Here is a 17561-nt window from a genome sequence, read left to right as displayed (position 1 = left end):
CAGGGTACAAACTTACATCTAGTAGATAAATAAGTTCTGGAGAGCTAATACATAACATAGTGATTATAGACAATATTATTATATTATAAACTTTACAGTTACTAAGAGATTAGATCTATGACCCGTTTAGAGTTATCTTTTGTGATGGCTACTCAAATACTTCCTCATGGAGACTTTTCAGATTAGCCTTTCCCATGAGATCGACAAGATTTTACCCTCCAAGCTATCAAACACCTATTTTTGTCTTCTCTCATGATTGGGGCTGACCATATAATTTATTGTTTGAAGGGGGACACTTTCCAAAGTGAAAGAGTGTGCTACTGATAGTTACATCAGTATGACAGACACTAATTGGAACTGTCCTTATGGACATGTTAATTATAGTACATGCTTTATCTTTTCCATATTGTTCAGTTCATTTCAGTCACTCAGTTATGTCCGACTCCTCACGACCCCATGGACCACAGCACACCAAGCCTCTCTGTCCATCACCAACTCCTGGAGTTTATTCAAACTCATCTCGATGGAGTTGGTGATGCCATCCAACCATCTCACCTTCTCTTGCCCCCTTTTCCTGCCTTCAGTCTTTCCCATCACCAATTTCTTTTCAAATGAGTCAGCTCTTCGCATCAGGTGGCCAAAGTATTGGAGTTTCAGCTTCAACATCAGTCCTTCCAATGAACACTCAGGACTGATCTCCTTTAGGATGGACTGGTTGGATCTCCTTGCAGTCCAAGGGATGCTCAAGAGTCTTCTCCAACACCACAGTTCAAAAGCATCAATTCATTGGCACTCAGCTTTCTTTATAGTCCAGCTCTCACATCCACATATGACTTGGAAAAACCATAGCCTTGATGAGACTGACTTTTGTTGGCACACTAATGTCTCTGCTTTTTAATATGCTGTCTAGGTTGGTCATAAATTTCCTTCCAAGGAGTAAAAATCTTTTAATTTCATGGCTGAAGTCACCTTCTGCAGTGATTTTGGAGCCCCAAAAAATAAAGTCAGCCACTGTTTCCACTGTTTCCCCATCTATTTGCCATGAAGTGATGGGACCAGATGCCATGATCTTCGTTTTCTGAATGTTGAGTTTTAAGCCAACCTTTTCACTCTCCTCTTTCACTTTCATCAACAGGCTTTTTAGTTCTTCACTTTCAGCCATAAGGGTGGTGTCATCTGCATATCTGAAGGTATTGGTATTTCTCTTGGCAATCTTGATTCCAGCTTGTGCTTCCTCCAGCCCAGCGTTTCTCATGATGTACTCTGCATATAAGTTAACTAAGCAGGGTGACAATATACAGCCTTGATGTACTCCTTTTTCTATTTGAAACCAGTCTGTTGTTCAATGTCCATCTCTAACTGTTGCTTCCTGACTTGCATACAGATTTCTCAAGAGGCAGGTCAAGTGGTCTTGTATTTCCATCTCTTTCAGAATTTTCCATAGTGTATTTCCAGAATTTTCCACAGTGTATTTCCAGAGTTTGTTGTGGTCCACACAGTCACAGGCTTTGGCACAGTCAATAAAGCAGAAGTAGATGTTTTCCTGGAACTCTCGCTTTTTTGATGATCCAGCGAATGTTGGCGCAATTTGATCTCTGGTTCCTCTGTCTTTTCTAAAATCAGCTTGGACATCTGGAAGTCCACGCTTCATGTAATGTTGAACCCTGGCTTGGAGAATTTTGAGCATTACTTTACTAGCATTTGAGATGAGTGCAATTGTGGGGTAGTTTGAGCATTCTTTGGCATTGCCTTTGGGATTGGAATGAAAACTGAACTTTTCCAGTCCTGTGGCCACTGCTGAGTTTTCCAAATTTGCTAGCATATTGAGGACAGCACTTTCACAGTATCATCTTTTAGGATTTGAAACAGCTCAACTGGAATTCCATCACCTCTACTAGCTTTGTTCATTGTGATGCTTCCTAAGGCCCACTTGACTTCACACTCCAGGATGTCTGGCTCTAGGTGAGGGATCATACCATCATGATTATCTGGGTCGTGAAGATCTTTTTTGTACAGTTCTTCTGTGTATTCTTGCCACCTCTTCTCATTATCTTCTGCTTCTGTTAGGTCCATAACATTTCTGCCCTTTATTGAGCCCATCTTTGCATGAAATGTTGCCCTGGTATCTCTAATTTTCTTGAAGAGATCTCTAGTCTTTCTCATTCTATTGTTTTCCTCTATTTCTTTGCACTGATCACTGAGGAAGGCTTTCTTATCATTTGTGAATGTAACCAAAGGATATCATAAACTCCAAGGATTTTGTGACCTCCTTGGCAGCATCTTCCTCTTTTCTGAAGTTCCTAGCACAGCGTTTTGAATATGCATTAAAGCCCTCTTCTTTAAAAGATATTTTGACTGCACCATGTGGCATGTGGGATCTTAGTTCCCTGACCAGGGATCGAACTCACACCCTGCTGCAGTGGGGGCATGGAGTCTTAACCATTGGACCACCAGGGAAGTCCTAGAAGTCCTCTTATCTAAAATGATTCTACCTAGTTAATTGAAGAAGTCAGATGAAAAAGAATATTAAGTATATATACTTAAGCATACTTTTTCTCAAAACATATGAATGTTCAATTATACACTTATGTTTTGATCTAGGACCTCTCAAGTCGTTTGAGGATGAACTCATTGACTACTGTTTCATAAACTTTTTTTTTTTGCAGAAACTCCACCTATAAGTATCAGCTCTGATTTTCAGGGCAATTTCCTTGAAGTAGAGATATATTCTAAAGATACTTGCAAAGTAATAAACAATAGTTCTCTCCTTACTTTTCCAATTAAAAAACATATAATCATATAATATTTAATAATTTAACAAATAAATATACAGTTCAATGTTATTAAATACCCTCATAATGTTGTGTAGCCATCACCACTATCTATCTTCATAACTCTTGCAAAATAAAACTCTATACCCATTAAACAATAACAGTCTATACCACCCTTCCCCTTAGCTCTGGCAACTACCATTCTACTTTCTAACTCTGTAATTTTGATTACTGTAAGTATCTCTTATAAGTGGAATTATACAATACATATTTGCCTTTTTGTGAGTTATTTGTTTCACTTAGCATAATATCCTCAAATTTCATCTCAATTGTAGCATGTCAGAATTTCCTTCCTTTTTAAGGCTGAATAATATTTCACTGTATGTGTATTCCACATTTGCTTACGCATTCAATCTGTTGATGGACACAAGTTGCCTCCACATTTTAGCTGTTGTGAATAATACCATTAAGAACATGGTGTACAAGTATCTCTTTGAAACTGCTTTCAATTCTTTTGTGTATGTATATCCAGAAGTGAAATTGCTGGATCATACAGTAATTCTAATATTAAAGTTTTTTTTTGAGCCATGCTGTTTTCCACAATGACTACTGTTTTGCATTCACAACAGGAGTATGTTGTTCATTTGCTTAGTTGTGTCCAACTCTTTGCGACCTCATGGACTGCAGCACACCAGGCTTCCCTGTCCTTCACAATCTCCTGGAGTTTGCTCAAACTCATGTCTATTGAGTAGGTTATGACATCCAACCATCTTATCCTCTGTCACCCTCTTCTCCTCATGTCCTCAATCTTTCCCAGCATCAAGGTCTTTTCCAATGAGTCCACTCTTTGCATCATGTGGCCAAAGTATTGGAGCTTCAGCTTCACCATCAATCCTTCATATGAATAGTAAGGGTTGATTTCTTTTAGGATTGACTGGTTTGATCTTCTGGCTGTCCAAGGGACTCTTGAGAGTCTTCTCCAGCACCACAGCTTGGAAACATCAATTTTTCAGTGGTCAGCCTTCTTTTTAGTCCAGCTCTTGCATCCATACATAACTACTAGAAAGACCACAGCTTTGACTATACAACCTTTGTTGGCAAAGTCATGTCTCTGCTTCTTAATATGCTGTCTAGGTCTATGATTATACAATGTCTAGTTAGGACTGAACATGTGTAGGTTTGTCATTAGATAATGTCAAGTTAGAACCATGTCTAATTAGAACCAGACATGGAACAATGGACTGGCTCAAAACTGGGAAAGGAATACATCAAAGGTGACTGTTGTCACCCTGCATCTTTAACTTATATGCAGAATACATCATGTAAAATGCTGGGCTAGATGACTCACAGTTGGAACCAAGATTGTTGGGAGAAATATCATCAACCTCAGATATGCAGATGATACCACCCTTATAGCAGAAAATGAAAAGGAACTAAAGAGCCTCTTGATGAGGGTGAAAGAGGTGAGAGAAAAGGCTGCTTTAAAGTTTAACATTCAAAAAATGAAAATCATGGCATCTGGTCCACTCATTTCATGGGAAATAGATGGGGAAACAATGCAAACAGTGACAGACTTTATTTTCTTGGGCTCCAAAATCACTGCAAATGGTGACTGCAGCCATGAAATTAAAAAATGCTTGCTCCTTGGAGGAAAAGCTATGACAAATGTAGTTGTTGTTTTTCATTCACTCAGTCGTGTCCAACTCTTTTCAACACCATAGACTGCAGCACATCAGTCCTATCTGTCCCTCACCATCTCCCTAAGTTCCCCAAGTTCATGTCCATTGCATTGGTGATGCCATCCAACCATCTCATCCTCTGACTCCCTCTTCTTCTGCCCTCAATCTTTCCCAGCAACAGGGACTTTTCGAATGAGGCAGCTGTTCACATTGGATGACCAAAATACTGGCATTTCAGCTTCAGTATCAGTCCTTCCAAGGAGTATTCAGGGTTGATTTCCCTTATGATTGATTGGTTTGATCTCCTTGATGTCCAAGGGACTCTCAAGAGTCTTCACCAGCACCACAGTTTGAAGCCATCAATTCTTCTATGCTCTGCATTTTTAAGGTCTAGCTCTCACAACCATGTGTCACCACTGGGAAGACCATAGCCTTGACTATATGGATCTTTATTGGCAGAGTAATGTCTCTGCTTTTCAACACACTGTCTAGGTTTGTTATCACTTTCCTGCCAAGAATCAAACATTTTCTGATTTCATGGCTGCAGTCACCATCTGCAGTGATTTGACTGATTTCCCAAAAAGAGGAAATCTGTCACTACTTCCACCTTTCCCCCTCTCTTTGCCATGAAGTAATGGGGCCAGATGCCGTGATATTAGTTTTTTTTAGTGTTTAGTTTTAAGCTGGCTCTTTCACAAATCCAGACAGTGTATTAAAAAGCAGAGATGTTACTTTGCTGACAAAGGTCCTTATAGTCAATGCTATGTTTTTTCCAGTAGTCATGTACAGATGTGAGAGTTGGACCATAAAGAAGGCTGAGCACTGAAGAATTGATGCTTTTGAACTATGGCATTGGATAAGACTCTTGAGAGCCCCTTGGACTGAAAGGAGATCAAACCAGTCAATCCTAAAAGAAATCAACCCTGAATATTCAGGGACTGATGGAAGGACTGATGCTGAAACTGAAACTCCAATACTTTGGCTGCCTGATGTGAAGAGCCGCCTTATTAGAAAAGATCCTGATGCTGGGAAAGACTGAAGTCGGAAGAAGAAGATGACAGAGGACAAGATGGTTGGATGGCATCACTGATTCGATGGACATGAGAGATGGGAGATGGTGAAGGACAGGGAAGCCTGGTGTGCTGCATGGGGTCGCAAAGAGTCAGATAGGGCTGAGTGAATGAACAACAACTATGTTTCTCATAGCTTTTCTTCCAAGAAGTGAGCATCTTTTAATTTCATGGCTGAAGTCACCATCTGCAGTATTTGGAAGCCCAAGAAAATAAAGTCTGTCACTGTTTCCACATTTCCCCATTTATTTGCCATGAAGTGATGGGGCCAGATGCCATGTTCTTTGTTTTTTGAATGTTGAATTTTAAGCCAGCTTTTTCACTCTTCTCTCTCACCATCATCAAGAGGCTCTTTAGTTCTGTTCACTTTCTGTCATAAGAGTGGTGTCATCTGCATATCTGAGCTTGTTGATATTTCTCCCAGCAATCTTGATTCCAGTTTGTGAGTCATCCAGTGCAGCATTTCACATGATGTCCTCTGCAAATAAGTTAAAGAAGCAGGGTGATAACATTCAGCCTTGACATACTCTTTTCCCAATTTTGAACCAGTCCATTGTTCCATGTCTTGTTCTAACTGTTACTTCTTGACCTCCATAGAGGTTTCTCAGGAGGCAGGTAAAGTGGTTTGTTATTCTCATCTCTTTAAGAATTCTCAATAGTTTGTTGTGATCCTCACAGTAAGAGGCTTTAGCGTAGTCAATGAAGGAGAAGTAGATGTTTTTCTGGAATTCCTTTGCTTTTTCTATGATCCAATGGATGTTGGCAATTTGATCTCTGGTTCCTCTGCCTTTTCAAAACCAGATTGTACAACTGGGATTTCTTGGTTCATGTACTAGCTTGAAGCCTAGCATGAAGGATTTTGAGCATAACCTTGCTAGCATGTGAAATGTGCACAATTGTATGGTAGATTGAGCATTTTTTGGAATTTCCCTTCCTTCGGATTAGAATCAAAATTGACCTTTCCAGTCCTGTAGCCACTGCCGAATTTTCCAAATTTGCTGGCATATTAATTGCAGCACTTCAACAGCATCATCTTTTAGGATTTGAAATAGTGCAGCTGGAAATCTGTCATTCCCACTAGCTTTGTTCATGGTAATACTTTCTAAGGCCCCCTTGACTTCACACTCCAAGATTTCTGGCTCTCAGTGAGTGACCACACTATCATAGTTATCTGGGTCATTAAGACTTTTTTTGTATGGTACTTCTGTGTATTCTTGCCACCTCTTCTTAATATCTTCTGCTTCTGTTAGGTCCATACTGTTTCTGTCCTTTATTGTGCCAATCTTTGCCTGAAATATTCCCTTTGTATCTCTCATTTTCTTGAAGTAAACTCTAGTGTTTCCCATTCTATTGTTTTCCTCTATTTCTTTGCATTGTTCACTTAGAAATGCTTTCTTATGTCTCCTTGGTATTCTTTGGAACTCTGCATTCAGTTAGGTATATCTTTCCCTTTCTCCTTTGCCTTTTGCTTCTCTTCTTAGCTATTTGTAGTCTAAGACCTCCTCACACAACCATTGCCTTGTTGCATTTCTTTTTCTTGGGGATGGTGTTGGTCACTATTTCCTAGACAATGTTATAAACTTCTGTCCATAGTTCTTCAGGCACTCCATCAGATCTAATCCCTTGAATCTATTTGTGACTTCCACTGTATAATAATGAGAGAGTTGATTTAGGTCACACCTGCATGGCCTAGTGTTTTTCCCCAGTTTATTCAACTGATGCCTGAATTTTGCAGTAAGGTGCTCATGATCTGAGCCACAGTCAGCTCCCGATCTTGTTTCTGCTGACTCTATAGAGCTCCTCCATCTTGGGCTGCAATGCAGGGTTCTAATTTCTCTATATCCTCTCCAATACTTGTTATTTCTGTTTTTTGTTTGTTTGTTTTTTGATAGTCATTCTAATGGGTTGCTGCTGCTGCTGCTAAGTCACTTCAGTCGTGTCCGACTCTGTGCGACCCCATAGACGGCAGCCCACCAGGCTCCCTGGTCCCGGGGGTTCTCCAGGCAAGAACACTGGAGTGGGTTGCCATTTCCTTCTCCAAGGCATGAAAGTGAAAAGTGAAAGTGAAGTCGCTCAGTCCTGTCCAACTTTTCGCGACCCCATGGACTGCAGCCTACCAGGCTCCCCCGTCCATGGGATTTTCCAGGCAAGAGTACTAATGGGTGTGAGGTAATAAATATCTCATTGTAGTTTTTTAAAAAATATATTTATTTTAATTGGAGGTTAATTACTTTACAATATTGTATTTACATCAACATGAATCCACCACAGGTATACACATGTTCCCCATCCTGAACCCCCCTCCCTCCTCCCTCCCTGTACCATCCCTCTGGGTCATCCCAGTGCACCAGCCCCGAGCATCCAGTATCATGCATCGAACCTGGACTGGCGATTCATTTCATATATGATGTTATACATGTTTCAATGCCATTCTCCCAAATCATTCCACCCTCTCCCTCTCCCACAGAGTCCAAAAGACTGTTCTATACATCTGTGTCTCTTTTGCTGTCTCGCATACAGGGTTAGTTTTGATTTTCGTTTCCCTAATGATTAATGATGTGCTTATTGGCCATTTGTATACCTTCTTTGGAGAAATGTATATTCAAGGCCTTTGTTTATTTCTTAATTGAGTTGTTTTCTGTTGTTGCTTTTAAGAGCTCTTCATATATTCTGGATATTAATTCATTATCAGATATATGATTTGCAAATATTTTCTCCCATTCTGTAGGTTGCCTTTTTATTCTGTTGATATTGTCCTTTGAAACACAAATTTCTAAAAATTTCATGATGTCCAGTTTGTCTATTTTTTCTTTTGTTGCTTGTGCAAGAAATTATTGCTAAATACAGTGTGGTGCCCTATATTTTTATCTAAGAGCTTTATAATTGTAATTCCTACGTTTTGGTTTTTGATTCATTTTGAGGTAATTTTTGTATACAGTGTTAGATAAGGGTCCAACTTTATTCCTTTGCACATGGTCACCTAGTTTCCCCAGCATAATTTGTTACAAATACTGTCCCTTTCCCCTCTGAATGGTTTTGGCACTCTTGTCAAAAAATCATTTGACCATACATGTAAGAGATTATTTTGGGGTTCTCTGTTCTATTTCATTGGTTTGTATGTCTGCCTTTATGTCAGAATGATACTTTTTTAGATTACTATAGTTTTGTAGTAAGTTTTGAAATCAGCAAGTGTGAGCCCTTCAAGTTTGTTCCTCTTTTTCATAATTGTTTTGGCTATTTTGAGTCCCTTGAAATTCCACATGAATTTTAGGGTGGGTTTTATTATTTCTGCAAAAAATGTCATTGGGATTTTGACAGAGATTGCATTGACTCTGTAGATCACTTTGGGTAGTATTGGTATGCTAACAATATTAATCTTCCTACTCATGAACATAGGTGTTTCCACTTATTTATTTTATTTCTTACATCAATTTTTTCTTAATTTTTATAGTGTTTCACATCAAATTTGACAGCAATTTGTGATTCCCTTTTAACTAGTCTTTCTAAATGTTTTAATAGAATTTTTCATAGAAGCAAATACTCTTTCTTGCATATACTTTATTTGTATAACATTTTATTAAACTCATAATAAAAAAAGCAAGTATGATTGGCAGAAACAGGTTTTGTAAATAAACCTGACTCTTGTTAAGCCTAGAGCACTATGGGTGGGAGCAGAAGCACATGTAAAAGCTAGAGATTAGCCTACCAAAAGCAATGGCTCAGTCAACCTCAGACATCAATCAGTATGTTTTACAGAGGGTATGAAGAAGTTTTGTTAATCTGTTGAGTTGGCTAAATGGGGAGATTGTTTAGAGAATATATACTACAGAAGGTTCTAGTAAATATTTGTTGAGTTTAATTGAATTTAATTGAGTCTTTATGAAGATTTGCCACCCTCCATTTTTATTGATATTTTAGCCATTGTGTCTATGAAAGGGGAAATGCAGATAGGATGACCAGTTTTATTATTAAAATTAAAATTTCAACCCTTGCCCCTTTTGGTACTCTTTATAATAAACTGTGGAAAATTCTGAAAGAGATGGGAATACCAGACCACCTGACCTGCCTCTTGAGAAATCTGTATGCAGGTCAGGAAGCAACAGTTAGAACTGGACATGGAACAACAGACTGGTTCCAAATAGGAAAAGGAGTATGTCAAGGCTATATATTGTCACCCTGCTTATTTAACTTATATGCAGAGTACATCATGAGAAACGCTGGACTGGAAGAAACACAAGCTGGAATCAAGACTGCCAGGAGAAATATCAATAACCTCGTATGCAGATGACACCACCCTTATGGCAGAAAGTGAAGAGGAACTAAAATGCCTTTTGATGAAAGTGAAAGTGGAGAGTGAAAAAGTTGGCTTAAAGGTCAACATTCAGAAAACGAAGATCATGGCATACGGTCCCATCACTTCATGCGAAATAAATGGGGAAACAGTGGAAATACTGTCAGGCTTCATTTTTGGGGGGCTCCAAAATCACTGCAGATGGTGACTGCAGCCATGAAATTAAAAGACACTTACTCCTTGGAAGAAAAGTTATGACCAACCTAGATAGCATATTCAAAATCAGAGACATTACTTTGCCGACTAAGGTCCATCTAGTCAAGGCTATGGTTTTTCCTGTGGTCATGTATGGATGTGAGAGTTGGACTGTGAAGAAGGCTGAGCACTGAAGAATTGATGCTTTTGAACTGTGGTGTTAGAGAAGACTCTTGAGAGTCCCTTGGACTGCAAGGAGATCCAACCAGTCCATTCTGAAGGAGATCCGTCCTGGGATTTCTTTGAAAAGAATGATGCTAAAGCTGAAGCTCCAGTACTTTGGCCACCTCATGCGAAGAGTTGACTCATTGGAAAAGACTTTGATGCTGGGAGGGATTGGGGGCAGGAGGAGATGGGGACGACAGAGGAGGAGATGGCTGGATAGCATCACCGACTTGATGGACGTGAGTCTGAGTGAACTCCAGGTGTTGGTGATGGACAGGGAGGCCTGGAGTGCTGCGATTCATGGGGTCGCAAGGAGTCGGACACGACTGAGTGACTGAACTGAACTGATCCTTCCTCTGTACTTAACTTTTTTCTCCGACGTACTTACCACCATCTGATGTATTAAATACACCATTTAATTTAGTTGTTTATTGTCATTCATTATACAGTAGGTTCAAAGGTCAGTAAGTGAAGGAATTTTGGGCTCCTTTATTCACTGATGCATTCCTGAAGCCTAGGAGAATTGACTGGTATATAGTAGGTGCTCAATAAATATGTATTGAATGAAGAAATGCAAGTTAGAATGGTATCATAGAGTGTCAAAACTGCAAGGAGACTTTGGGATAATCTAGTTCAATCCTTTATTTTATATAGTTGTAGCATAGCATAGAAATTTAGTATGGGGCACATAGATAGATCTTGGTTCAAATCTGTTACTGGCTATGATTTGTGGCAAATTACTTGACCTTTTTGTGCCTCAGTTTCCTCATATTTAAAACTGAGTCAATAACAGTCACCTAATATAGAGCAAATTGTGAGGATTCAATGACATTATACATGTGAAACATTTAGTATAGTGTGTAAGAAATGATAGTTTTGCATCAAAGTTTAGAAATAGAGGTCACTTTAAGGATTGACAATAAAAAGAAATTAATGTGAGGAATTGGTAATAAAGGGGATGGAGCAGCTGAGAAGCCAAACAGGGGATGGTAAGTTAATCCATAGATTAACAACTGAAACCTGGGGCTTGGAGGAATAGTGGGAAAGGATGGTGTTAACAGAACCCAGAGGCTTGGTCATCTGAGGGAAGCTTGAAACTTAATGAGCCTGTCAGGAGCTGAATCTATAGGGAAGATTCAGCTGCTATAGGAGATGCCACCGTAGGTAGAGAGGGAGGGAGAAAAAGCCTGGTTTCTCCTTACCTAGTGCATAACAGTGTCCCTCCAATGTTTCCCATTGGCTAAACCTAGCCGGAAACCAGATCACGTGGGAACTTGGGAAAAGCAGCCTATTGAGGTTGCTCTTGGCCCTTCGATTCAGAGCAGAAACGGGGAAGAATGAGGAATGGCATGCTGTTTAATCAACAAGAAATATTATTGCTATTATTACCTTCACTAACACAAGGCAGAGCTAACCAGCTAGAGGCAGTTTGTTACATAAGGGAAAATGTGCTAAATGATGAATCAGAGCCAAATTTTGTCATGTTCAACACCATTTACATTAGTCATGATGTTACCAACTCACAAAGGATTGGCTGGATATTTGAACTCTTTGAGGTTCAACATGTTATGTTTCTGAGTTGGGCTACTAGGTGTTAGCTAAGGACATAAGCTTTTCCCTACCCCTAAACTTAGGCCATTTCCCGATTTTACAACTGAATGTTATTTACAGTTCCATAAGGTGCAGCCAAAATTAATGTAAACTGAAATATTTATTTTTTTTGATGCTCAGTTTAAATAGCCGAATTATGGACTAAATTTAAATTTAAAAACTCAGCATGAATCAGATGGCTTATGTCTCTGTGTGATGGCTTTTATATTAAATGGTTTACATGAATGCTGTTGTTCATCTTGGAAACAGGTTGTCATGCATATTAATGAGACCCAGGTGTTAACTTCATGCTGTTTTCTTTCCAAAGAAGAAAATCTTTACGTTAAGTTAAAGTGTTTTTACAAGTATTTGTTGTAATAATTATAAGACAACATTTTGCACCTTGCAGTGTTTACCAGGTTTATTTCCTAATTCCAACTCATTTCTTAATTCCTCTTCTTTCCCACTGCACTTTTGCTTTTTGTATGCTGAGAGTTTATGACCATATATGACAGTAGCCTGAAAGTTCCCCAGGAGCTCAAGAGGGACAAACCTTTCTCCAATAACTCTTCAAATGGCAAGACTTCATCTGTCTTCTACCCAAGGTCACTTTATGCGCACCCCTTGTGATTACCTCCTTCCCTAACAGAAAGGGAGATTGGCCAATTGATTACAGGTTAAAGACCCCATATCTTTTATAATTTTCTAATATTTCCTTAGGGTACTTTTTTTTTAACTTCTTGGATCATTTCCATATTTTTTCTGTATCTGTCCAGTTTTCCTTTCAGTTCAGAAACTCGGGCTGGTTGGGCTTCTCTAAGAGGAGCTGACTGATGTTACACATAGCTGGACAATAACTTTGTGGATCTTGCTTATCTTAGAGAAAATTCTCAGGGTAGCAACACTCCACCTAACTTTCTGAGACTGAAGTTGTGGGATTGTGTCCAAAGGGACCACCCCCTGAATGAGTGGTAGGTACACACTCCTTTTGATTTTACAAACAGGTTTGGAGCACATACTGTATGCTGAGCATGGTGTTATGTTCTTGGAATACAATGATGTGTAAGACATTATCCTAAGTCTTGGAGAATTTGTAGTCTTACAGCAGAGACTTGTACATAAAGTTTTAAAAAGTGTGGTGGTACAGTTTTTGAGATATACCCTGGGTAATTCTGAATCGCAGTAGAGGCACCCAAACCAGCCTTGGGGTAGAGATCCTCAAAGATATGATACCTAGAGTTAAGTCTGGGATGAGGGATAGGAGTTATTTGAGTGAGGAGGTGAGCTAAGGGCATTCCTGGAAGAGAGAACATATGTGAGCTCAGCAGGGAGGTGTGAAGAAACATGTGCTAATCAGGATTTCAGGGTTACTATGGATTTTGAGTGAGGTGAGATGTGATGGGAGATAAAGTTTGAGGAAGACTTGGGGCCAGGTTGTGAAATGCCTACTTGCCTACTGCTGTGTGGAGTGCAGTCTTTCACCTTGAATTTGTTCTTGGGGTGAAGATGAGGTAGGATGGAGTGATGAGGGATAGAAGGCTTTATAAAAGAGTAATTTATTTTTTTTGAGGTTTGGAAGGATGACATGGGCTGAACAACACTTTATCTTGAAATGGCTCTTTTTTCCTTTATATTTTCCAAAGCTAACATGTACATCCTGAGGCTTCTGTCTGTTTGTATGGGCAGTGAAGTATTTTTTTTATTCAGTTCAGTTCAATTCAGTTGCTCAGTCGTGTCCAACTCTTTGTGACCCCATGAATCACATCACGCCAGGCCTCCATGTCCATCACCATCTCCCGGAGTTCACTCAGACTCACGTCCATCGAGTCAGTGATGCCATTCAGCCATCTCATCCTTGGTCATCCTCTTCTCCTCCTGCCCCCAATCCCTCCCAGCATCACAGTCTTTTCCAATGAGTCAACTCTTCGCATGAGGTGGCCAAAGTACTGGAGCTTCAGCTTTAGCATCATTCCTTCCAAAGAAATCCCAGGGCTGATCTCCTTCAGAATGGACTGGTTGGATCTCCTTGCAGTCCAAGGGACTCTCAAGAGTCTTCTCTAACACCACAGTTCAAAAGCATCAATTCTTCAGTGCTCGGCCTTCTTCACAGTCCAACTCTCACATCCATACATGACCATAGGAAAAACCATAGCCTTGAGTAGATGGACCTTAGTCGGCAAAGTAATGTCTCTGCTTTTGAATATGCTATCTAGGTTGGTCATAGCTTTTCTTCCAAGGAGAAAGCATCTTTTAATTTCATGGGTGCAATCACCATCTGCAGTGATTTTGGAGCCCCAAAAGATAAAGTCAGCCACTGTTTCTACTGTTTCCCCATCTATTTCCCAAGGATGAGATTGCTGGATGGCATCACTGACTCGATGGACGTGAATCTGAGTGAACTCCGGGAGATGGTGATGGACATGGAGGCCTGGCGTGCTGCGATTCATGGGGTCGCAAAGAGTCGGACACGACTGAGCGACTGAACTGAACTGAACTGAATAAAAAAAATACTTCACTGCCCATGAAGTGATGGGACTGGATGCCATGATCTTCGTTTTCTGAATGTTGAGCTTTAAACCAACTTTATCGCTCTCCTCTTTCACTTTCATCAAGAGGCTTTTTAGCTCCTCTTCACTTTCTGTCATAAGGGTGGTGTCATCTTCATATCTGAGGTTATTGATATTTCTCCCGGCAATCTTGATTCCAGCCTGTGCTTCTTCCAGCCCAGCGTTTCTCAGGATGTACTCTGCGTATAAGTTAAATAAGCAGGGTGACAATATACAGCCTTGACGTACTCCTTTTCCTATTTGGAACCAGTCTGTTGTTCCATGTCCAGTTCTAACTGTTGCTTCCTGACCTGCATACAGATTTCTCAAGAGGCAGGTGAGGTGGTCTGGTATTCCCATCTCTTTTGGAATTTTCCATAGTTTATTGTGATCCACACAGTCAAAGGATTTTGGCATAGTCAATAAAGCAGAAGTAGATGTTTTCCTGGAACTCTCTCACTTTTTCCATGATCCAGCGGATGTTGGCAACTTGATCTCTGGTTCCTCTGTCTTTTTTAAAACCAGCTTGAACATCAGGGAGTTCACGGTTCACGTATTACTGAAGCCTGGCTTGGAGAATTTTGAGCATTACTTTACTAGCATGTGAGATGAGTGCAATTGTGCGGTAGTTTGAGCATTCTTTTGCATTGCCTTTCTTTGGGATTGGAAAGAAAACTGACCTTTTCCAGTCCTGTGGCCACTGCTGAGTTTTCCAAATTTGCTGGCATATTGAGTGCAGGACGTCACAGCGTCATATTCCAGGATTTGAAACAGCTCAACTGGAATTCCATCACCTCCACTAGCTTTATTCGTAGTGATGCTTTCTAAGGCCCACTTGACTTCACATTCCAAGATGTCTGGCTCTAGATTAGTGATCACATCATCATGATTATCTGGGTCGTGAAGATCTTTTTTGTACAGTTCTTCCGTGTATTCTTGCCACCTCTTCTTCATATCTTCTGCTTCTGTTAGGTCCAGACCATTTCTGTCCTTTATCGAGCCCATCTTTGCATGAAATGTTCCCTTGGTATCTCTAATTTTCTTGAAGAGATCTCTAGTCTTTCCCATTCTGTTGTTTTCCTTTATTTCTTTGCATTGATTGCTGAAGAAGGCTTTCTTATCTCTTCTTGCTATTCTTTGGAACTCTGCATTCAGATGCTTATATCTCATGAAAATTAAAAAAAGCAAAAGTCAAAATCCAGAGAGCTCAATTTTGAAGTAACTTTTATTGTGTGTTTTTCTCTGATTCAAAGTAACACATGTTCACTTTTAAAATGTAGTATGAACAGAAAAACGCAAAGAGCATTTAAATTACCAATAATCCTGATATTCAGAAAATGTATTATTAATATTTTGAAGCCTTTTTTCTTAATCTTTTCAACACACACATATACACTCACACCCACACATATGTATGCATTTTACAAAGTTGGGATCATATTCAATACATTGTTTTGTAAGCTTTTGTTTCTTTTTTTACTTTACCTTCTATGGTGAACATTTTCCAGGTTATAAACTATTCTTCTACAAAGAATTTTAATAGCTGTATAAGTATTTCATTCAACTTACATACACAATGCTATTTACTCTCCTCCATTGTTAGACATTCATTTTTCACTATTATACTATTTTACTATTATATTATGATACTCATGCCTCTACATAAATATTTATGTACCTTACTGATTATTTTCTGTTGGATGAATTCTTAGAGGTGGTTGTGCTATAAAAAAGGGACTACATTTTTTAAAAACTTTAATGGACCTTGCTAAATTATTCTCTAGAAGTGTTATTCCATTTTTATTTCCACTTCTTATAAATCTTTGTAAAATGCTGCTGTTTCTCCATATTTCTTCAAATTTTACAGGGGAAACTGGTTTCTGATTTTCTCTAATTTATTTGATCACTTGTGAACTTTACCATTTTTTCTCACGCCTATAAGTCATCAGTTCAGTTCAGTCACTCAGTCATGTCCGACTCTTTGCGACCCCATGAATTGCAGCACACCAGGCCTCCCTGTCCATCACCAACTCCTGGAGCTCACTCAGACTCACATCCATCGAGTCAGTGATGCCATCTAGCCATCTCATCCTCTGTCGTCCCCTTCTCCTCCTGCCCCCAATCCCTCCCAGCATCAAAGTCTTTTCCAATGACTCAACTCTTTGCATGAGGTGGCCAAAGTACTGGAGCTTCAGCTTTAGCATCATTCCTTCCAAAGAAATCCCAGGGCTGATCTCCTTCAGAATGGACTGGTTGGATCTCCTTGCAGTCCAAGGGACTCTCAAGAGTCTTCTCCAACACCACAGTTCAAAAGTATCAATTCTTTGGCGCTCAGCCTTCTTCACAGTCCAACTCTCACATCCATACATGACCACAGGAAAAATCATAACCTTGACTAGATGGACCTTAGTCGGCAAAGTAATGTCTCTGATTTTGAATATGCTAATCTAGGTTGGTCATAACTTTTCTTCCAAGGAGTAAGTGTCTTTTAATTTCATGGCTGCAATCACCATCTGGAAGTTCATGGTTCACATATTGCTGAAGCCTGGCTTGGAGAATTCTGAGCATTACTTTACTAGCATGTGAGATGAGTGCAATTGTGCAGTAGTTTGAGCATCCCTTGGCACTGCCTTTCTTTGGGATTGGAATGAAAACTGATCTTTTCTAGTCCTGTGGCCACTGCTGAGTTTTCCAAATTTGCTGGCATATTGAGTGCAGCACTTTTACAGCATCATCTTTCAGGACTTGAAATAGCTCAACTGGAATTCCATCACTTCCACTAGCTTTGTTCATAGTGATGCTTTCTAAGGCCCACTTGACTTCACATACATATCCTTTTAATGAATTTCCTATGTGTGTTCTTTCTGAATTTTTTTATTGCTATTCTGTTCCTCATTATCAGTTTTTAAAAGTGTTTATATTACTAACAGTATATTTGCATTTACCTGTCTCTTACATTGCATTTTCCCTAGTTATTTTCCTCTTTTTATTCATGGAATACACACACACACACACACATACACACACACACACATATAATATTGTCAAACCTGTAACATTTCATTATGGTTTCTTTTTACTTTTATTCTTAGAATAAAAATATTTCCCCACCCTTTGTTCAGATATTCACCCATAGTGCTTTTCTTTTTATTGAAAAAATATTTAACTGTCTACTCTCCTTGGAATTTAGTTGA

Source organism: Oryx dammah, unplaced genomic scaffold (genome assembly GCF_014754425.2).
Source record: "Oryx dammah isolate SB20612 unplaced genomic scaffold, SCBI_Odam_1.1 HiC_scaffold_23, whole genome shotgun sequence".
NCBI classification, from domain to species: Eukaryota; Metazoa; Chordata; class Mammalia; order Artiodactyla; family Bovidae; genus Oryx; species Oryx dammah.
This window is presented reverse-complemented; position numbering follows the sequence as displayed.